Source organism: Myxine glutinosa, chromosome 7 (assembly GCF_964187855.1).
Source record: "Myxine glutinosa chromosome 7, kmMyxGlut1.1, whole genome shotgun sequence".
NCBI classification, from domain to species: domain Eukaryota; kingdom Metazoa; phylum Chordata; class Myxini; order Myxiniformes; family Myxinidae; genus Myxine; species Myxine glutinosa.
Genome location: NC_136267.1, coordinates 6,077,520 through 6,100,537, shown reverse-complemented (window position 1 = coordinate 6,100,537; position 23,018 = coordinate 6,077,520). Strand labels below are relative to the sequence as shown.

Here is a 23,018-nt window from a genome sequence, read left to right as displayed (position 1 = left end):
AAAAAGACCGACTGGAAAACCCTCCCATCTACTTTCTCAATAATCCTCTTCAAGTTCTGTCAATCAAGGTTTGGGTCTCACTGTCTGCCATGATCTTTCTTGGGAAAACCACATTTCCAAGCTGGCCTCCAAAGCCAGTCGCCGACTGGGCATCCTCCATCGTGCGAAGTCCTTCCTTGGTACACCTGAGCTCCTCACCACATACTGTACAAGGCTTTCATCCGCAGCTCAATGGAATACTGTTACCCCCTCTGAGCCGGTGCTCGTGCCTCACACCTAGCTCGGCTTCACGCTGTTGAAACCAAAGCTTTCAGAATCATTGGACTCTCCTGCAATGAAGCTAACACCGAGGGCCTTTCACTCACTCACCGCAGGCAGGTTGGTGGTCTTTCTGTCTTCTACGACTCCTCTCCGGCCTTGCTCAAGATCTGCCAGCAACCCTCTTATGGTTAAAATGCCAAAATCTAGGCTCTCTGCTCACCTTCACTCTTTCATTCCTCTTTTCTCCCACCTCTGGAACAAACTCCCCCACTCCCTTCAATCCCACTCCTCCCTCCAGGTCTTTAAAACAGCTGTTTCCCATCCTCTCATCTTCCCCCATCCAAAACCTTGATCTTTTCTAACCCCGCGAATTCACCCCAGATACACTTTTTTGAAATTTCAACTTCTTTCCTGTAAGTCCTTGCAGTGTCCATATGTTTTATACCTCTCCCACCTCCCCCCAAGCCTTCTCCCTCCCACATTTCTCTCGATGTCCTTGCTCTCAAATGTTGTTTGTGTCCTTCCCTCTCTCCCCATCTTGTCTACCGCTCCCCTTATTTTGTGTTTTATGTGTCGGTTTGACTTTTTGTGGGATTAATGTTCACTTTTTCACGAACCTCGATCTTGTATACAAAAAATACAAAAAAAACCATTTGTGACAAGGACGAAATGATGTAGAGATTTTGGTGAATATCCGAATCGGTCCCCTTGTGTTTTATACTTCTCCCACCCCCCCCCACCCCCCCTTCCCACGCCTCCTGCCCCCAAGCCCTCTCCCTCCCACACTTCTCCCTGCTCTCAAATGTTGTGGTTGTGTGCTTCCCTTTCTCTCCCCATCTCGTCTTCCGCTCCCTCTTTTTGTATATTTTGTTTGTCTGGTTGAGTTGTTTGTGAAAGAAATCTTTCTTAGCTCTTTCTCTCTTTAGCTCTTTCACGTTAGGTCTTTCACGAGCCTCGATTCAGTATACAAAAAAAAAGAAAAAAGAAAAAAAAAGTCTATACAGACGAAATTTTGTGGACAGTTTGAATTTGTGACAAGGACGAAATGATGAGATTTTGGTGAAGATTCGAATGTGGATTCGGACGGAATTTGGTGGACAGGTTGAATCTGTGACAAGGACGAAATGATGAGATTTTGGTGAAGCTCCGAATGTCGATCCGGACGAAATTTGGTGGACAAGTTGAATTTGTGACATGGACGAAATGATGATGAGATTTTGGTGAAGATTCGAATGTGGATTCGGATAAAATTTGGTGGACAGGTTGAATTTGTGACATGGACGAAATGATGATGAGATTTTGGTGAAGATTCGAATGTGGATTCGGATGAAATTTGGTGGACAAGTTGAATTGTGACAAGGACGAAATGATGAGATTTTGGTGAAGATTCGAATGTGGATTCAGATGAAATTTGGTGGACAAGTTGAATATGTGACAAGGATGAAATGATGAGATTTTGGTGAAGATCCGAATGTCGATCCGGAGACGAAAATTAAAAAAAATTGCAAAGTGATTTTTCACCATTGAGTGAAAGGGCCCAAAACGGTAGATATCACGATATTTCAAAAAGTTGTGACTGACTTATGACAAAAGTATGTGGTTGAGTTGGTTCGGCGACAAGAACCAGCCGTTAGATTTTGGTTCAGGTCCGAATCCATATCCGCCATATCAGTGGTTTCCAAAACGTGAACTGTTCAGCCTGGCCGAGGTATGCTCTCCACCGAGTGGCGTTCTAGTTGTTATTGCAATTATTATTACTTGGGAGATACCCGTGCTATGCACGGGTGGGAGGCCAGAAGCAAACAGGCAATGCAGATACGGCGAATGCTAAAGCATGAAACCAATAAATTCCACATTCCTGTAGCATCTTCAGTCACACGTCAGACATGGACAGCAAGTTCGTGAAGGACTTCCATGAAAAACGTACCCGTTGGGCTGATCCGAGGATCTCACCAAACCGTCCGATCGGTAGTAGCGACGGGCGGTGTGTACAAAAGGCAGGGACTTAATCAACGTGAGCTGATGACTCATGCTTACTGGGAATTCCTCGTTCGTGGGACACTGTCTCAAGCCCCAGTCCCCATCACGGATGGGGCTCAGCGGTTTACCCGATCCTGACGGCGAAGGGCTAGGTACACGCTGGCCTGTCCAGAGTAGCGTGCGTGCGGCCCCGGACATCGAAGGGCATTAAACGTTCATTAAGCATTAAACGTTCATTAAACATTAAACGCTCATTAAAGGATTACGAAACGAAAAACATTACGAAATTACGTTCACACCGTCACGTCAAACACTACCGTGAACACATACATCATCACAATGAGAACATCGTCACAATGAACGTTATGCGAACGTGAATGCTATGCGGGAGTCCAAACCTGAGAATGCTGGAGACCAAAGCTGAAATTGGGAAAACTAAATAGCCTATTTTACTCCTGGAGATTCCAGGATCACCCACCCAAAATATATTTGCGATCGGTTCAGCAGTTTTTACGGTACCTTCAAACAGACGGATGGACATTTGGTGAATTATAGTAAGATCATCAGAATGAGAACATCGTCACAATGAACGTTATGCGAACGCGAATGTTATGCGGGAGTCCAAACCTGAGAATGCTGGAGACCAAAGCTGAAATTGGGAAAACTAAATATTGGGAAAACATCACCTATCTTTGAGGTTTTGCGCATGCGCAAGATTGGAGGTCACGTTTTTCGAAGCTGTTCCATGCGCTCACACTTTCGAAGCTAAGTAATTTTTTCACATTTGTGTTTTTGTCGAGACTGTATCTATCTTTCGGTGTGTGTACCTATAGCGTGTCTTTAGGAAAATTTTCGGTGTTAATTTTTCATACATGTATACACAATCGTCGGTTAATTCGTGTCGCGTATTCTGAGGCCTAGTACTAGTAGGCTTAGGCTACCGTCTCCGACCTTGTGGTTTTGTTTTCTCTTGTGGTTTTCTCTCACCTTGGAGCATCTTCTCTTCTGGACTTGGTTATGACTAACTTCCCTGAAAATGTCTGCTGCTCTTATTCTGCTCCAATCGGCTCTTCTGATCATGTGCTTGTTAAAGTGGACATCTCTCTGACCATTCTCAGAGAGCCTCCTCAGCGTCCTCGAGTCTGGCATTTCACTCAGGCCAACTGGCACGGTCTTCAAGCAGCCATCAATCATCTAGACTGGTCTCCCATCTCTACCGCCTCTGACATCAACTCATCCTGGGAATTCTTCCAAAGTAAATTGCTCTCTCTCATGCACAGATTTATCCCATCTCGTCTTCAGTTGTCATACCCTTCCTCCCGTCCATGGTACACGGATTCTTGTGGTGAGGCTATTGCCCAGAAACAACTTGCTTTCGTCTCCTGGAAAGCAAATCCAACGGAAGGAAATCTCATTTCCTTTCACAAAGCCCGAAACAAGTGTGTGTCCACCCTCAGGAGAGCCAGGAAACAATATCTCTCCGTTCTCAGGACCGAACTCTCTTATCTGTCTCCCTCTTCCAAATCCTGGTGGCGTCTGGTCAAATCTGTTTCTGGTGTTTGTTCCCCCTCCATCCCCTCCCTCACCTCAAATGGCCACACGGCTGACTCCGCACGTGAAAAAGCTGAATGCCTCAACTCTGTGTTTGCCTCTAAATCTTGTGTCCCAAACCCATCCCTCTCTGTACCCACTGTACCCAGTCGTACCCAGCTGCTCCTGGACTCTGTGTCCTTTCCTCCTGACAAGATGGAAAAGTTTCTGTCAACGCTCGACTCGGATTCTGTAACTGGACCTGACGGCATCAGCCCACGGGTCCTAAAATCCTGTTCTTCCGCTCTTTCACTCCCTCTCTCTGTTCTCTTCACCCTCTCTTTTGCTCAAGGTCATCTTCCATCTGCTTGGAAATCTGCCAACATCACCGCTTTGCACAAAAAAGGTGCAAAAACAGATCCCAGCAACTACAGACCAATCAGCCTTCTCCCAATTATCAGCAAAGTCATGGAATCCATCATTGCTTCAGATATGAAATCTTTCCTCTTCTCCAATGGCTTGATCTCTGACCATCAATTTGGTTTCAGATCTGGACACTCTACTCTGGACATGTTGCTTCTGCTTTCTTAACAATGGATGGAGGTCCTCAATACCAAACAGGAAATTAGAGCAGTCTCCCTTGACAGATCACGTGCCTTCGATACGGTCTGGCACCCCGCTCTGCTCACCAAACTCTCCTCTTTTGGTATCCATGGCAATCTCAATGCATGGCTGGCGGACTTCCTCTCTAGTCATAGTCAACGTGTGGCCCTGAATGGGTTTCTCTCATCTCCTCTTCCTGTTCAGGCTGGAGTTCCACAAGGCAGTGTTCTGGGCCCTGTGCTTTTTCTGGTCTTCATCAATGATCTCTCTGACTCTCTTGAAAATCCTCTCCATCTCTTTGCTGATGACTCTACTCTCTGTCGCTCCATTCTTCATCCCTCAGATCGGCAGTCTGCAGCCTCCTCACTCTCTGCAGACCTGGACAAAATCACAGACTGGGCAAACAAGTGGAACATGTCTTTCAATCGTGACAAATCTCACACTCTTACGATGTTTCTCCGAAAAGACCGACTGGACAACCCTCCCATCCACTTTCTCAATAATCCTCTCCAAGAAGTTCTGTCACTCAAGCTTTTGGGTCTCACTATCTGCCATGATCTTTCCTGGGAAACCACATTTCAAATCTGGCCTCCAAAGCCAGTCGCCGACTGGGCATCCTCTGTCGTGCGAAGGCCTTCCTTGGCACACCTGAGCTCCTCACCACATACAAGGCTTTCATCCGCAGCTCAATGGAATACTGCTCTCCCCTCTGGGCTGGTGCTCCTGCCTCACACCTAGCTCATCTTCATGCTGTTGAAACCAAAGCATTCAGAATCATTGGAATCTCCCGCGATGAAGCTAGCTCCAAGGGCCTCTCACTCACTCACCACAGGCAGGTTGGTGGTCTTTCCGTCTTCTACCGACTCCTCTCTGGCCTTGCCCCCCCAGCTCTCTCTGGGCTCTGTCCCGCAAATATTCCTACAGGTCGCACAAGATCTGCCTGCAACCCTCTTATGGTCAAACTGCCAAAATCAAGACTCTCTGCTCACCTTCACTCCGTCATTCCTCTTTTCTCCCGCCTCTGGAACAAACTCCCTCACTCTCTTCAATCCCACTCCACCCTCCAGGTCTTTAAAACAGCTGTTCACCACCATCTCTTATCTTCCCCCATCCAAAACCTTGATCTTTTCTACCCCCGCTAATATCACCCAAATCCCACTTTTTTGAAATACCAACTTCTGTCCTGGAAGTCCTTGGTGTCCTTGTGTTTTATACTTCTCCCTCCCCCCCCCCCCCCTCCTTCCCACGCCTCCTCCCCCCAAGCCCTCTCCCTTCCACACATCTCCCTGCTCTCAAATGTTGTGTTTGTGTGCTTCCCCTTCTCTCCCCATCTTGTCTTCCGCTCCCTCTTTTTATATATTTTGTTTGTCTGGTCGATTTGTTTGTGAAGTAAATGTTAGCTCTTTCACGAGCCTCGATTCAGTATACAAAAAAAAGGGAAAAAAAAAAAAAGCGGTTCGTCGAATGCACTGCAATTACTTTCGTTCTCTGTTTCGTCCCAGTCGTTCACCCCATACTTCCTTGTTTAATATCTCAACTTAAAAAAAAAAAAACCAAAAAAATATTTCCTTCTCAGTTCTTATTCGTTTATTTGTTGTTCTTATTTGTTCGTTCGTTCTTCGTTCACGTTGTTCGTGATCACGCGATCACGTGGTTAGAAATGTTTAATGTTTCCCCTGAAGAACTGTATTCTGTCATATATTATAACACCTTTTCCTTCTTCTCCTATAAAAGGATGCTTTCGTCTTGCTCACCAAATCTATTCATTCCAAAAAAAAATACCATCTCTTACAGTTCCTCTTTTCTACATTCCCGAAACTCTCCAGCCCTCACCCCTCCTTCAGCGTCCTCAAACGTATTTTTGACTCGAAGGTCACAAGAAACTCATTTTGCAACAAATGTTCGTTTCCCATTAATCGTACACTTTCGAAAATCCAATCTCACCCCTCCCCTCCAAATCTTCCCCATCACCCCTTCCCTCCAAAACTTCCCCATCCCCCCTCCCCTCCAAAACTTCCCCATCACCCCTCCCCTCCAAATCTACCCCCTTACCCCTCCCCTCCAAATCTTCCCCATCACCCATCTCTTTCAAATTTCCCCCTTGCCCCTCCCCTCCAAATCTTCCCCATCAACCATCCCATTCAAATCTTCCCCCTTGCCCCTCCCCCTCCAAATCTTCGCCATCACCCCTCCCCTCCAAAACTTCCCCATCACCCCTCCCCTACAAATCTACCCCCTTGCCCCTCCCCTCCAAATCTTCCCCATCACCCATCTCTTTCAAATCTTCCCCCTTGCCCCTCCCCTCCAAATCTTCCCCATCATCCATCCCTTTCAAATCTCCACCCTTGCCCCTACCCTCCCCTCCCTCCTAAATTCCCCCCACACCCCTCCCCTCCGAGACTCGACCTCGCTCCTCCCCTCCTAGACTCCCCTCTCACACCTCCTCCTCAAAGCATCCTCCCTGCTTCTTCCCCCTTCCAACTTTCACCTTCATCTCCCCCAACCTTCTGCCTCGCTCTTCCCCCTCCTCAAATAACACCTCACTGTGCCTCACCCAATCTCCATCAAACCTTTTGTCCACCCCATTCTTCCCTTTCTCCAAGCGATTCTGAAATCTCTGAAATCTCTGACACACCTTCAACAGCTCTCCCTACCTCTTCCTCCTCTTCCCCATCTTACCCTACCCCTCCCCCCCCGTTCTGTATCCGATGCTCCCCCTTCCTCTTCATTAACGGTATGGACCTCAAACATCCGGGGCCTTCGCTCAAACTTGACTGATCTCTCCATACAGGTTGCTTCTGACAAACCAGATGTGATCTGGTTAACAGAAACTTTCTTCCTTTATGATGTCTCTGATTCCTTGGTATCTCTCCCAGGTTACTCCCTCCTCCGGTTTGATAGACCTGAGCCTCGTCCTGGAGGTGGGGTTGTTATCTTTATAAAAAACTCTCTTCCTCACTCGCCCTCCACTGCCCTTTCTCCACCTCACCCCCAGGAATACCTTTGGCTATGGCTTCCCCTTCGCTCCCACCTTTTGTTCATATGTGTGTTGTACCGTCCACCAAACAGTGATGACTCCATCTACATCTCGCTGTCTGATAATATTGACCAACTTCTATCTACCCATCCCAACTCTCTCTTCCTCATATGTGGTGATTTCAATGGTCACCATGCCAGTTGGCTGGGTGTGGGTACCTCTCTCACCAGCCATGGCTCTTCAGCAAAGGACTTCTGCGACTCACTGGGACTGACACAATCTGTCAATTTCCCGACCCGGATCTCAGTCAACAGAGCATCTTCTCTTCTGGACTTGGTTATGACTAACTTACCTGAAAATGTCTGCTGCTCTTCTTCTGCTCCAATCGGCTCATCTGATCATGTGCTTGTTAAAGTGGACATCTCTCTGACCATTCTCACAGAGCCTCCTCAGCGTCGACGAGTCTGGCATTTCACTCAGGCCAACTGGCATGGTCTTCAAGCAGCCATCAATCATCTGGACTGGTCTCTCATCTCTACCGCCTCTGACATCAACTCATCCTGGGAATTCTTCCAAAGTAAATTGCTCTCTCTCATGCACAGATTTATCCCATCTCGTCTTCAGTTGTCATACCCTTCCTCTCGTCCATGGTACTTGTGGTGAGGCTGTTGCCCAGAAACTACTTGCTTTCGTCTCCTGGAAAGCAAATCCAACGGAAGGAAATCTCATTTCCTCTCACAAAGCCCGAAACAAGTGTGTGTCCACCCTCAAGAGAGCCAGGAAACAATAACTCTCCATTCTCAAGACCGAACTCTCTTATCTGTCTCCCTCTTCCAAATCCTGGTGGCGTCTGGTCAAATCTGTTTCTGGTGTTTGTTCCCCCTCCATCCCCTCCCTCACCTCAAATGGCTACACGGCTGACTCCGCACGTGAAAAAGCTGAATGCCTCAACACTGGGTTTGCCTCTAAATCTTGTGTCCCAAACCCATCCCTCTCTGTACCCACCGTACCCAGTCGTACCCAGCTGCTCCTGGACTCTGTGTCCTTTCCTCCTGACAAGGTGGAAAAGTTTCTGTCAACCCTCGACTCTGATTCTGCAACTGGTCCTGACGGCATCAGCCCACGGGTCCTAAAATCATGTTCTTCCGCTCTTTCACTCCCTCTCTCTGTTCTCTTCACCCTCTCTTTTGCTCAAGGTCATCTGCCATCTGCTTGGAAATCAGCCAACATCACCGCTTTGCACAAAAAAGGTGCAAAAACAGATCCTAGCAACTACAGACCAATCAGCCTTCTCCCAATTATCAGCAAAGTCATGGAATCCATCATTGCTTCAGATATGAAATCTTTCCTCTTCTCCAATGGCTTGATCTCTGACCATCAATTTGGTTTCAGACCTGGTCACTCTACTCTGAACATGGTGCTTCTGCTCTCTCAACAATGGATGGAGGTCCTCAACGCCAAACAGGAAATTAGAGCTGTCTCCCTTGACATTTCACGTGCCTTCGATAGGGTCTCGCACCCCGCTCTGCTCACCAAACTCTCCTCCTTTGGTATCCATGGAAATCTCCACACATGGCTGGCGGACTTCCTCTCTAGTCGTAGTCAACGTGTGGCCCTGAATGGGTTTCTCTCATCTCCTCTTCCTGTTCAGGCTGGAGTTCCCCATGGCAGTGTTCTGGGCCCTGTGCTTTTTCTGGTCTTCATCAATGATCTCTCTGACTCTCTTGAAAATCCTCTCTATCTCTTTGCTGACGACTCTACTCTTTGTCGCTCCATTCCTCATCCCTCAGATCGGCATTCTGCAGCCTCCTCACTCTCTGCAGACCTGGACAAAATCACAGACTGGGCAAACAAGTGGAACATGTCTTTCAATCCTGACAAATCTCACACTCTTACGATGTCTCTCCGAAAAGACCGACTGGACAACCTTCCCATCCACTTTCTGAATAATCTTCTCCAAGAAGTTCTGTCACTCAAGCTTTTGGGTCTCACTATCTGCCATGATCTTTCCTGGGAAAACCACATTTCAATTCTGGCCTCCAAAGCCAGTCGCCGAATGGGCATCCTCTGTCGTGCGAAGTCCTTCCTTGGTACACCTGAGCTCCTCACCACATACAAGGCTTTCATCCGCAGCTCTATGGAATACTGCTCTCCCCTCTGGTCTGGTGCTCCTGCCTCACACCTAGCTCGTCTTCACGCTGTTGAAACCAAAGCGTTCAGAATCATTGGAATCTCCCGCGATGAAGCTAACTCCAAGGGCCTTTCACTCACTCACCGCAGGCAGGTTGGTGGTCTTTCCGTCTTCTGCTGACTCCTCTCTGGCCTTGCCCCCCCCCCAGCCCTCTCTGGGCTCTGTCCCCCAAATATTCCTACAGGTCGCACAAGATCTGCCTGCAACCCTCTTATGGTTAAACTGCCAAAATCAAGACTTTCTTCTCACCTTCACTCCTTCATTCCTCTTTTCTCCCACCTCTGGAACAAACTCCCTCACTCCCTTCAATCCCACTCCACCCTCCAGGTCTTTAAAACAGCTGTTCACCACCATCTCTTATCTTCCCCCATCCAAAACCTTGATCTTTTCTACCCCCGCTAATTTCACCCCAAATCCTACACTTTTTTGAAATACCAACTTCTGTCCTGGAAGTCCTTGGTCTCCTTGTGTTTTATACCTCTCCCCCCCCCCCCTTCCCACGCCTCCTCCCCCCAAGCCCTCTCCCTCCCACACTTCTCCCTGCTCTCAAATGTTGTGTTTGTGTGCTTCCCCTTCTCTCCCCATCTTGTCTTCCGCTCCCTCTTTTTATATATTTTGTTTGTCTGGTTGATTTGTTTGTGAAATAAATGTTAGCTCTTTCACTAGCCTCGATTCAGTATACAGAAAAAACAAACAACAAAAAAAAAACCCTATTTTACTCCCAGGGGTCCCAGGATTACCCACCCAAAATATCTTTGCGATCGGTTCAGCAGTTTTTACGGTACCTTCGAACAGACAGACGGACATTTGGTGAATTATAGTAAGATTATTATTATCGTGAATTGGTATCGAAAATGATCTTGCTCTTGCACGAGGCTTGTGCGGTCTCGACCGCGCATGCGCACACCGTGCTATACATACTCTTCCCAACGCCATGAGTCCTCGACGAATGCTCTGCACTTTGACAATCACCCGTGTGGCTGTGTGCATGCACCTCGTCACATGACAGGGACAGAATGATGGATATTCGGCGTTTTCAGTTTCGTCCCTAAAGAAAATGAGTGAGGACTTGGTGATATGCTAAACTAGGTAAAGTTTGTTTTCATTAAGTAAAGGCTGTCTCACTGCAATGACATCACAATGTCGAATCCCAAGCGTGCAGGAAAATATAAAGTACCTTAAGTGTTATATATACAGTCACGTGAAAAAGTAAGTACACCCCAAGTAAAGTTTTGACTTTTTCAACATATTTCAACATACAGCTATTTGATCTTCATTTCAACAATATTGATAGATAAAGGGGATATAATACAACAAATATCATGAAACATTTACATTTTGTAGTCCATTGTATAATTTAAATAAACATAAATGCAAATTTCGCATGTGGAAAAAGTTAATACACCCCATGAAATGTTTAAAAAAATCTTTTTAACATATGTGGACATATCAATATTTGATCTTCATTTAAACAGTATCTATAGATAAAGGTGATCTAATAAACAATGAAAAATTGACTTTGCAATAATTTATTCAACAAAAAATTCTTGCACAGCATGCACAATATTGCATGCACAGCTCGTTTCAAATCTCCCCACAACATCTCGATGGGATTTAGATCCGGACTTTGACTTGGCCATTCCAGAACCCTCCATTTTTTTCTTTTCAGCCATTCCTTGGTGGATTTACTGGTATGTTTAGGGTCATTATCAGGTTGCAAAGTCCACCTTCGGTTGAGCTTCAACTTTCCGACAGATGGCCTCACATTATCCTCAAGCACCTTCTGGTACAATGAAGAATTAATAGTGGATTCTATGATGGTGAGCTGCCCAGGCCCTGATGCAGCAAAGCTGCCCCAAACCATAATATTTCCACCACCATGCTTTACAGTTGGTATCAGGTTCTTGTGGTCAAATGCTGTCTTTGGTTTTCGCCAAACATGTCTTCTGGTACTGTGGCCAAATAGCTCTACCTTTGACTCATCTGTCCGGAGCACATTGTTCCAGAAGTGCTGCTCTTTGCCGAGGTGTTCGTTGGCAAACTTTAGTCTTGCCCTGATGTTCTTTCTGGACAGCAAAGGTTTCCTCCTGGCACACCTCCCATGTAGATCAAATTTGTGCAGCCTCTTTCTAATGGTGGACTCGTGCACTTTAACATCAACAGTGGCAAGAGCTACCTGTCGGTCCCGTGATGACAGTCTGGGGTTCTTAGAGACTTCTTTCAGCATCTTGCGGTCTGCTCTCAGCTGAACTTGCTGGGGCGGCCTGGCCTGAACAAGTTGGCAGTTGTTTGGAATCTTCTCCACTTGTAGATGATCTTCCGGACAGTCGAATGATTGATTTCAAATTGTTTGGAGATCTTTTTAAATCCCTTCCCAGACTTGTAGGCATCTATAACCTTCTTTCTGAAGGCATCAGAGAGCTCTTTTGATCTCGGCATGGTGACGCCACACACTTCAACAATAAAGAGCAAACCAAACGAAATGTCTCAGGTTTAAATAAGACAGGTTCCTCCAAGATCCTCTCTAACGATGTTCTAATCATTTGCACCTGAGCTGGTGCACCTGATTCTAATTTTAGGTGTTTGAAGTAGTGATAAATGTAGGGGTGTACTTACTTTTTCCACATGCAAAATTTGCATTTATGTTTATTTAAATTATACAATGGACTACAAAATGTAAATGTTTCATGATATTTGTTATATTATATCACCTTTATCTATCAATATTGTTGAAATGAAGATCAAATAGCTGGATGTTGAAATATGTTGAAAAAGTCAAAACTTTACATGGGGTGTACTTACTTTTTCACGTGACTGTATACACTGTATACATCTTGAGTATCATTGACTTTATATTTACTTTGAAAACTGTTGTGCCCCCATTAACCCCAATCTACACAGAATGACGCACGTGATGTCCGATCCTGTCCTTCATCACCTATTTCTGACTTTCATCAACTTGTTTGTAAACAAGTCGATTACAAACAGGAAGTCGGAGTAACTATACCTGCTCAAAAGCACGTCACAATGAACAGGTGATGAGTTTTCGTGTTGATTTTAAGGAGAGGTCGATGCTTAACCATACCACGATACGTGTAAACACCATACTGTAGGTGATTGATTGTTCATGATTTGATGTTTAAAAAGGTCTGAAGCACGAGCCCGTCGATGTGACGTTCGTGGTTCTAGGAATGTAACTGCCCCTTGTACTGTGCACGATTTGAGTGTTGAATGTCAATTGCAATAAAGATACCATCTCCACCTTGACACTGCAATCCTGAGTGAATTTCCTGCGAGTAGGTGTGTAGTGCCATGTAGGTGTAGTGTGCAGCGGGTTACATGGGAGAGATATGAAGAGAATCAAACGGTGAACTCCACGGGATATGCCACAGGGTACTCTACGGTGTACATGGTGCCCTCTACAGCATAATATACGGAATAATCAAATGGTGCCCTCCACAGCATAATCTACAGCATAATCAAATGGTGCACTCAATGGAGTAATCAAGGGCATAATGAAACAGTGCACTCCACAGCATAATCTACAGCATAATCAAATGGTGCACTCAATGGAGTAATCAAGGGCATAAAGAAACAGTGCACTCTACAGCATAATCTAGAGGAAATAATCAAATGGTGCACTCCACAGCATAATCTACGGCATAATCAAATGGTACACTCAATGGAGTAATCAAGGGCATAATCAAATGGTGCACTCCACAGCATAATCTAAAGGAAATAATCAAATGGTGCACTCCACACCATAATCTACGGCATAATCAAATGGTACACTCAATGGAGTAATCAAGGGCATAATGAAATAGTGCACTCCACAGCATAATCTAAAGGAAATAATCAAATGGTGCACTCCACAGCGTAATCTACGGCATAATCAAATGGTACACTCAATGGAGTAATCTACGGCATAATGAAATAGTGCACTCCACAGCATAATCTACGGCATAATCAAATGGTACACTCAATGGAGTAATCAAGGGCATAATGAAACAGTGCACTCCACACCATAATCTACGGCATAATAAAATGGTACACTCAATGGAGTAATCAAGGGCATAATGAAATAGTGCACTCTACAGCATAATCTAAAGGAAATAATCAAATGGTGCACTCCACAGCATAATCTACAGCATAATCAAATGGTACACTCAATGGAGTAATCAAGGGCATAATGAAACAGTGCACTCCACAGCATAATCTAAAGGAAATAATCAAATGGTGCACTCCATGGAGTAATATATGGCATAATCAAATGGTGCACTACATGGAGTAATCTACGGCATAATGAAACAGTGCACTCCACAGCATAATCTACGGCATAATCAAATGGTACACTCAATGGAGTAATCAAGGGCAAAATGAAACAGTGCACTCTACTGCATAATCTAAAGGAAATAATCAAATGGTGCACTCCACAGCATAATCTACAGCATAATCAAATGGTACACTCAATGGAGTAATCAAGGGCATAATGAAACAGTGCACTCCACAGCATAATCTAAAGGAAATAATCAAATGGTGCACTCCACAGCATAATCTACAGCATAATCAAATGGTACACTCCATGGAGTAATCTACGGCATAATGAAACAGTGCACTCCACAGCATAATCTAAAGGAAATAATTAAATGGTGCACTCGACACCATAAAATACGGCATTGTGGTGCTGTGCACACACGACTCGATTGCCAGAGAGGTAGGCCACAACGCGTGGATACAAACAAGAGTCTTTATTACAAGTTCGCATATCAGCACACGGCAGGCTCGACCTAAGAGCCCGCATATATGTCCCGAGGCCACGCCTTGCCCCCGGGCGTGGCCGATCGGCCGAAACATGGGGCATGTATTTCAGTTCCCCGCCTGGACGCTCGCACCACCCACTGGTGCGCGGAATTATTGACCCTTGTGCCCGCCACACGCGCTCCCCCAGAATTCCCGCGCACCTGAAGGGTGAGCTTGCGGGGAAGCCGGACGACCCGGCCGAAACGCCCCCTGGCGATGCGTGCAGGGCTGGGGGGTAGCGGGACGGCAGGGCTGGGGGGTGCCGGGGTCTGACCGCTGGGGGGCGGCCTCGACGCGGAGGCAGAGCTGCTTGCGGGGGGTGGTCCAGATCGAGGTGGGGCGGCTTGAGGCGGTCCACGGAGCTACGATCCGGGGCACCGTCGATGTCCACGGTGAAATGTTTCTCCTCGGTCTCCAGCACGTGGAAGGGCCCGTCATACGGGGGCCGTAGCGGTGCCCGGTGGGCATCGTGCCGGACAAAAACGTACTCCGTCGTGCGAAGCTCCGGGGCGACGTGGGAGGACGGGCAACCGTGGTGTGCCGTCGGCACTGGGGCGAACCTCCGGGCGGTCTACTGCAGGGTGGAGCGCTGTTGAGCCGCGGACCAAGGAGCCGTGGAGTCGGGGATAAATTCGCCCGGTACCCGCAGCGGTTGTCCGAAGACCAGCTCCGCCGAGGACGCGCGCAGGTCGTCCTTGGGCGCCGTTCTGAGGCCCAGCAGGATTCAGGGGAGCCTGTCGGCCCAGCTGCCATCACGGAGGCTGGCCCGGAGCGCGGCCTTCATCGAGCGATGAAAGCGCTCGCACAGGCCGTTGGCCTGGGGGTGGTAGGCCATGGTGCAGTGCAGTTTGATGCCGAGCCCTTGCGCCACCGCGCCCCATAGCTCCGAGGTGAACTGGGGGCCGCGGTCGGACGAGATGTCCGAGAGGGCACTGAACCGGGCAACCCAAGTGGCGATGAAGGCTTGCGCCACATCAGCCGCAGACGTCGCTGTTGTGGAGAAACAATCAGGTCCGCACAACTTTAGTCCAACTGGTGGTTTAATTCCATTTAGATCATGACATCATCCTGTAATGCAGGAAATACAATAAGTATATGATGTGGCATCACATGGGACCATTCATAACATTCAATGCAAGCAAGTTGGATATTCTATGCTGGCGTACCGTTAGCGAGTCTACCAGATGTAACGTGTCACAGGAGAAGTCTCGGAGCACCGTCCGCAGCAGCGGGTCTTATAGTCACGCCCCTAGCGGTGTCAACGAGCAGCGAGCATCACCCCCGGGTTCAGTACGAATACGATTTCACTACATTCTCCCCCCCCGTCAGAATTATACGGCGGTGCGGCTAGAAGCGAGCGAGCGTCAGCACGAACAGGGTACGGAACGTCAGTCGACCCAACCGTAACGGGCCGGGCGGCGAATTTCTCTGCCAGCACGCGTCCGAAATTCCCCGGGTACGGCATCACGCATCCCTGTGTCCCCGGCGTCGGAGGCACCATCAGGGTCGGGTGACGAAGGGGGTAACTCCAAGTCGTCGGGCCCAGGTAGACCCGGCGAGGGGAGAGTCGGTAGACTTTCGGCGATGGGAGCGTCGGGAGAGGCCATAGTCTCATAGATGGGTTCGGTCGGTCCGTCTGATTCCCTACTCAGGTCGGCGACCCCGCAAGGGGCAAGGTGACGGACGGAGACAGTAGTCTCACGGCCATCAGTCGTCATCACACGAGCATGCTCAGGATTAGCCTGGAGAATCTGCACTTTGTCCACTAGGGGGTCGTACTTGCTCGCGCGAACCGCCCGTTTAAGGTAGGCCGGCCCGGGCCCAGCAAGCCAACTGGGCAAAGACCGTATAAAACCCCGTGCTCCTGGGGTGGTGGAAAAGTCGCTCGTGGGGAGTTTGGTTGGTTGCCGTACACAGGAGAGCCCTGATCGAGTTCAACGCCGCAGGTAGTGACCAAGCCCATTTATCGAGGCCCCGGCCGAGGGTCCAGAGGTTGAGCATGACGGCCCTCCAGATAATCCCGTTGAAGCGTTCGATCTGCCCATTAGCCTGGGGTCTGTACGGCGTGGTGTAACTAGAAGCAATGTTATTTTGGAGCAGATAGCCGCGCACCTCCTGAGACAAGAAGACCGCACCCCGGTCGGTATGGACATAGGCCGGGTACCCGAACATTGAGAACAAGTTCTGTAAGCATCGCATCACCGTGGCAGCAGTCATGTCCGCGCACGTATAAGCAAAGGGGAATCGCGAGTACTCATCGACGATAGTGAGCAGATAGCGAGAGCCGCTCGACACCGGCAATGGGCCCTTGAAATCCATCGCCAAGCGTTCCCACGGTCGCGTAGCCTTAACCAGAGTCCCCATGGGAGGGTTATAGAAACGCGGTTTGATTTCCGCGCAGATAGCGCAGTCGCGACAGATACGGCGGATATCGTCAATCGAGTATGGGAGATTGCCACGCCGCACAAAATGAGCGAAACGCGTTACCCGGGATGGCCCGCAGTGGCATGCAGCACCCGTAGGCCCTCCAAAGAGGTGATACCCGCGCATGTAGCCGGTCGTGATAAGGCATCGGTGGCCCGGTTATCCTTCCCCGGGCGATATTTGATGGTGTAACAGAAGTCGGCGAGTTCGATACGCCAGCGAGTGATTTTCTCATTCTTAATGCGCTGGGCGTGTAAGGTGTCGTACATGAACGCAACGCTTTGCTGGTCCGTGATGATTTGGAAGCACCGCCCGAGTAAGTACGGGCGCCATCGCCGAATAGACTCGACGATCGCATACGCTTCCTTTTCGACGGACGAGTGTCTCCGCTCAGCGGTGGTAAGAGTCCGTGAAAAGAAAGCCACGGGACGCCCCCCTTGGGAGAGGGTCGCCGCGATGGCCTGATCCGAGGCATCACTTTCGAGGACGAAAGAGCCGCTCTCGTCAATTGTCGCCACAGCGGCTCGGGCGATGTCGGCCTTAAGGCCTTCAAAGGCCGCCAATGCGGCCGGACTCAGTGGGAAGGTGTCGCAGGCCACGAGGGGGCGAAGTTTCGCGGAGAAACTTTGCACCCATTTGGAGTAATGGGCGAATAGCCCGAGGTCGCGCTTCAGGGACGCCCGATCACAGGGAGGGGCCATGTCGAGCAAAGGTCGCAGACGCTCCTTATCCGGAGTGACAGAGCCATGGGTCACGGTGTACCCCAGAAGATCTATCGTGCGTAGGGAGTATTGGCACTTATCCTCGTTCATAGTTAAGTGATACCTCTATGCGACCTCAAGGAAGCGCTTCAGATTAGCATCATGGTGCCCTTGGTCATATCCACAAACCGTAAGATTATCGAGGTAGACGAAAACATCGGTTAAGTGCTCCCGCGCAATGAGGTCATCCATGGCCCTCTGGAAACAAGAGACCCCGTTCGTTACCCCAAAAGGCAATCGCGTAAATTGGTACAACCGCTGCCCCGACTCAAAAGCGGTATAGATACGATCCGCCCTAGAGATAGGGATCTGGTGGTACGCACTACGGAGATCGAGAGTGCTATAGACTGAATACTGGGACACCTGTTGCACCAGCGCGTCCATCCCCGGAAGGGGGTAGGCATCCAGCTGTGTAAAGCGGTTAATCGTTTGGGAATAGTCGATTACCATGCGTCTGCGGTGGGCCTCGCTGCGCACCACCAAGACCTGGGCGTGCCACGGCGACCTGCTAGGTTCTATGATGCCGTCTTTCAAGAGCTGAGCCGTTTCGTCCGCAATGAATTGCATGTCTGCGCGAGAGTAGCGCCGTGATTTCACCACGACAGGGGTGCAGTCGGAGGTTAGATTGGGGAACAGCGAAAGCGGCTGGATGTCCATTTGCGCTAGGGCGCATACCGCAAGCGCGTCGTCCGCCCCCACAACAAGCGTGTCAGGCCCACCAAACTCCATTACCAGACGTCCATGCAGCTTAAGAAAATCGTGTCCTAACAGAATATCAGCACATGAAGCGGGTAAAACCATAAGGTGTACATCAGGAAAAACCCGTCCCTTTAGCACGAGTTTCAATCGGCATTCCCCCTTCGTACTGAGTCGAAGCCCCTGGGAAGCCATGAAGATCCATCTCGTAGACCTCCAGATCCGCCATCCATGCCTGAGCACAAGTCGCTGGTCGATAAAACTATCTGTAGACCCTGTATCCACCAAGGCCCGAACACAATGGCCTTCGACCATGAGGGGAATAAGGGCTTGAGCCAGGCCAGACGAGGCTGCTGGGAGTGGGACTGAACCCCCCGAATGGGTCGGACAAGCCTCGCGGGTGGATCCTATGGCAGCAGCAGTTTTGCGGTCGTGGCCGGAGTATGCGTTGTCCATGGGGAATCCATTAATGCCATCAGAGGGCTTTCCCAAGCATTCCGGTGTTTCGCGATTCAAAATCTGACAATTCTGACGGGAAAAGGCCTCCGTAGTATTTGAAAACGCCTTTTGACACTTTTGGCAGGAAAAGGCCTCCGTAGTATTCGAAATCGCCTTTTCCGGGGTGAGGGCCACCGTTAGCTCATGGACGACACGAGGAGAACGTTCCGCTGGGGCTTGGCGAGGCTTCAAAGCCCCTTGCGTGGCCCGGAGTTTGGTCAAGGACACGTACTTCGTGCCCGATTGAGGATGAGACTGTGGTGGCTGTCCGGTGACGCCCGCCAAGGACGTCTGAGCGCCCAGGGGCCCGCAGAGAGGGGCCCTCCCCTTCGAAGATGGGTAAGGCGCCGGGTTTCGGGCTCGGCTCGCAGGCTCCGCAATGAGCCCATTCAAGGTCGCCGCGACCGCGACCGCGCGATTCAATGAGCCGCGAGCCGCGTGCCGTTTTCCTGCACACTTTCGCGTAATGTCCCTTTTGCGAGCACAAATGGCATATAGCGTCTCGTGCCGGACACACGGGCCGGGCATGGCGTGGCCCCCCACAGAAAAAGCATGCGGCCCCGCGTAAGGCCTTGGGTCTGGTCGTAGCGGCAGCCGTCAGGACTGGGTCTTCCTCCGGAGCATCCCGGAGTTCCGCGAGCAGGTCCGCGTCCTCGGCGGTAGCACTCTCCGGCCGGGCGTGTAGTGTAGTGCCCGCCAAGAGGCGCGTGCGATCATAGGTGTTCGATTGCATCCGCGCTTCAGTGTATACTTTCCCTTGCTTGAGTGCCGTAGCGAAGGTCAGGTCGGTCTTCTCTAAGAGCTTGAGCCTTAGTTCCTGGGAGGAGACCCCTGCAATGAAGGCATCTAAAAGAAGATCATCCTGAGCCTGCGCGGGAGTCCGTGGCTCCTTGATGCTGTCCAGCAAGAGCTGCCGGAGCTCCTGGGCATAGTGGTCCATCGCCCCGTTGGGTTGCTGACGTCGCGTTAGCAGCAAATATCGTGCATACACCGGGCTTTTTTCCTTTATGTACAGCCGTTTGAGCTCCGCGATCGAGAGGTCATACGTCGCGAATTGAGCGATGGAATTGTACACCTTGTAGTCGATTTTTGAATGAAGCGTTGCTAGCTTCGCGGCAGCCGTCGGCGCGGTCTCAGGCTCCTCGAAATGATTCTCCAATGTTCTGAGCCAGTGCTTCAGTTGCAAGCCACCATCCGGGGCTTGCGGGTCGGCGCAGAATACGGCAACCGCCAGCGTCTTGTTGCCAGCCATGTCGGTAGATATAAATGGAATTAAGTGTTGTGGAGAACCAAACAGGTCCGCACAACTTTAGTCCAACTGGTGGTTTAATTCCATTTAGATCATGACATCATCCTGTAATGCAGGAAATACAATAAGTATACGATGTGGCATCACATGGGACCATTCATAACATTCAATGCAAGCAAGCTGGATATTCTATGCTGGCGTACCGTTAGCGAGTCTACCAGATGTAACGTGTCACAGGAGAAGTCTCGGAGCACCGTCCGCAGCAGCGGGTCTTATAGTCACGCCCCTAGCGGTGTCAACGAGCAGCGAGCATCACCCCCGGGTTCAGTACGAATACGATTTCACTACAGTCGCCGCCAATGGCACGGCCTCCGGCCACCGTGTGGTGCGGTCCACCATGGTGAGGAGGTGGGTGAACCCCAGCGAGGGGGGCAGAGGTCCCACCAAGTCGACGTGGACGTGGTCGAACCGACACTCGTGCACCGTAAACAGGGCCAATGGGGCCTGGGTGTGGCGGTGGACCTTTGCGCGCTGGCACGTGAGGCACATCCTGGCCCAGTCACGGACGTCCTTCCTGAGGCCATGCCAGACGAACTTCGCCGCGACAAGCTTCTGGGAGGCCTTCGTGCCCGGGTGGGACAGGCCGTGGATGGCGTCGAAAACCGGGCGCTGCCAGCCAGCGGGCACGATGGGGCGAGGCCGGCCGAGGGAGACGTCGCACAGGAGGGCCGCGCCGTGACGTCCAATGGCACCTCGGTGACGCGGAGGCCCGTGACGGCGGTCCGCAAGGCCTGGACGCCGGGGTCGGTGGTCTGGTCCTCCGCCATCCGGGCATAGTCAATCCCGAGGTGGACCGCGTGCGCGACGGACCGGGAAAGGCAATCCGCCACCGGGTTGTCTTTACCCGCGACGTGACGGATGTCCGTCGTCTACTCGGACACGGCAGAGAGGTGACGTTGCTGCCGGGCCGACCATGGCTCGGCGACCTTGGCCATCGCGAACACAAGGGGCTTGTGATCAACGAAAGCCGTGAACGGGTGGCCCTCGAGCAGATGGCGGAAGTGTCGGACCGCCAGGTGGAGCCCGAGCAGCTCGCGGTCGAAGGTGCTGTAGCGGCGTTCGTGCGGGCGAAGCTGCCGGCTAAAAAACGCCAGGGGCTGCCAAGCACCACGCACCCATTGCTCATGCACCGCGCCCACCGCGTAGTCCGACGCGTTGGTGGTGAGGGCGATCGGTGCATCGGGCGCCGGGTGCGCCAGCATGGTGGCATTGGCCAAGGCCAGCTTTGCGCCCGCAAACGCCGCGGCCATCGGCTCCGACCAGGCGATGTCACCTTTGCCCGGCTTCCCCCGGAGGGCCTTGTGCAGGGGGCAGAGGAGCTGGGCGACGCGGGGCACGAAGCGGTGGTAAAAATTGACCATGCCCAGGAATTCCTGGAGCCCCTTGATCGTGCGGGGGCACGGAAAACTCTTGACGGCCTCCACCTTGGCCGGTAAAGGGACGGCCCCGTGCCTGGTGATGCGGTGCCCCAAGAAGTCGATGGCGGCGACGCTGAAGCGGCACTTTGCGGGGTTGATGATCAGGCCATGCTGGCCCAGGCGTTCGAAAAGCGTGCGGAGGTGGAGCAGGTGCTCCTCCCGGGATGCGCTCGTGACTAGGATGTCGTCTAGGTAGACATAGATGAAAGGTAAGTCGCGCAAGACGCTGTCCATGAGCCGCTGGAACGCCTGGACCGCATTCTTCAACCCAAAAGGCATCCGCAGGAACTCAAAGAGGCCGAAAGGGGTGATGACGGCCGTCTTTGGGACATCGTCTGGTTGTACGGGGACCTGGTGGTAGCCCCGGATGAGGTTCACCTTGGAGATCACGGTCATGTTTGCCAACCGGGCGGAAAAGTCTTGGATATGCGGGACCGGGTAGCGGTCGGGGGTGGTGGCATCATTGAGCCGGCGGTAGTCACCGCACGGCCGCTATCCGCCGCCGGGCTTCGGCACAATGTGCAGAGGAGAGGCCCAAGCGCTGTTGGAGCGCCCTACGATACCCAGCCGTTCCAGCGTGGCGAACTCCGCTTTCGCCACGGCGAACTTCATGGGGTCGAGGCGGCGTGCCCGGGCGTAGACCGGTGGCCCAACCATGGGGATATGGTGCTCCACCCCGTGTTTGACGGCCACCGCTGAAAAAGTGGGCCGCGTGAGGGCCGGGAAACTGGCGAGGAGGTGGGTAAACTCGTCCGCTGCCGGAAGCGTACAGACTAACCTCGCCGGGACGGAACCTTTCAGCAAGCTGCTTGGCAAGCCGCTCGGTGAGCCACTCAGCGAGCTGCTCAATGAGCCACTCAGCGAACAAGCGAGCGAGGTGAAGGTTTCGGCCTGGACGAGACGTCTGCGCTTAACGTCGACCAACAGCCCATGCGCACATAGGAAGTCCACGCCGAGCAGGGCCATTGGCATGCTGGCGGTGATGAACGACCATTGGAAGCGCTGCCCTCCAAACCACAGTGAGAGGCAACGCTTCCCGAATGTGCGGATGGGTGTACCGTTGGCGGCAAGCAAAGTGGGGCCCCGGCCCGCGGCTTGCTTGTCGGACGCGGAGGCAGGGAGGACGCTTACCTGTGCTCCCGTGTCGCAAAGAAAACGGCACCCGGACGAGGTGTCCGTGATGAACAGGAGGCTGCCGGAATGGCCGACGCTCATGGCCGCAAGTGAGCGCCGGCCCGGTCCTTTCCCGACCCATCAAAAGAACACGGCAGGTGGCACGTTTTAGCCATGCGGCCGAACCTGGCATGGTAGTAGCACCAGGTTTGCGGCGGTGGCCCCCGCGGCGGCCGTGCCGGCGGCTGTGGTGGTGGCGGTAGTGGGCGGGGCATAGCAGCGGCCACGAGGGAAGCAGGACGTGCTGTAGCCTCCGTGCCGGGATCCACTACGGCAGCACCGTACACCGACCGCGTGTTGCAGGCCGCGAAATACTTGTCGGCCTCTCCAGCCAGGACGCGGGGTTCCATTATTTTGGAACCGGCCAGCGCGAGGCGCACCTGTACAGGTAGCTGGC

General features: G+C 51.3%; 1 protein-coding gene and 1 long non-coding RNA gene across 2 annotated transcripts in view; one reads left to right on the top strand and one right to left on the bottom strand.

Moving 5' to 3' along the window:
• LOC137415897 (uncharacterized) overlaps positions 1–12,809 on the top strand; it is a 28,023-nt gene extending 15,214 nt beyond the window's left edge. The window contains exon 2 of the long non-coding RNA XR_010982151.2: positions 12,444–12,809. This is a non-coding gene — a long non-coding RNA (uncharacterized LOC137415897). The remainder of the gene's footprint in view (positions 1–12,443) is intronic.
• The window catches only part of LOC144892888 (uncharacterized), a 194,833-nt gene that overhangs the window by 47,500 nt on the left and 124,315 nt on the right, over positions 1–23,018 (bottom strand). The gene's annotated exons all lie outside the window — the stretch shown is intronic.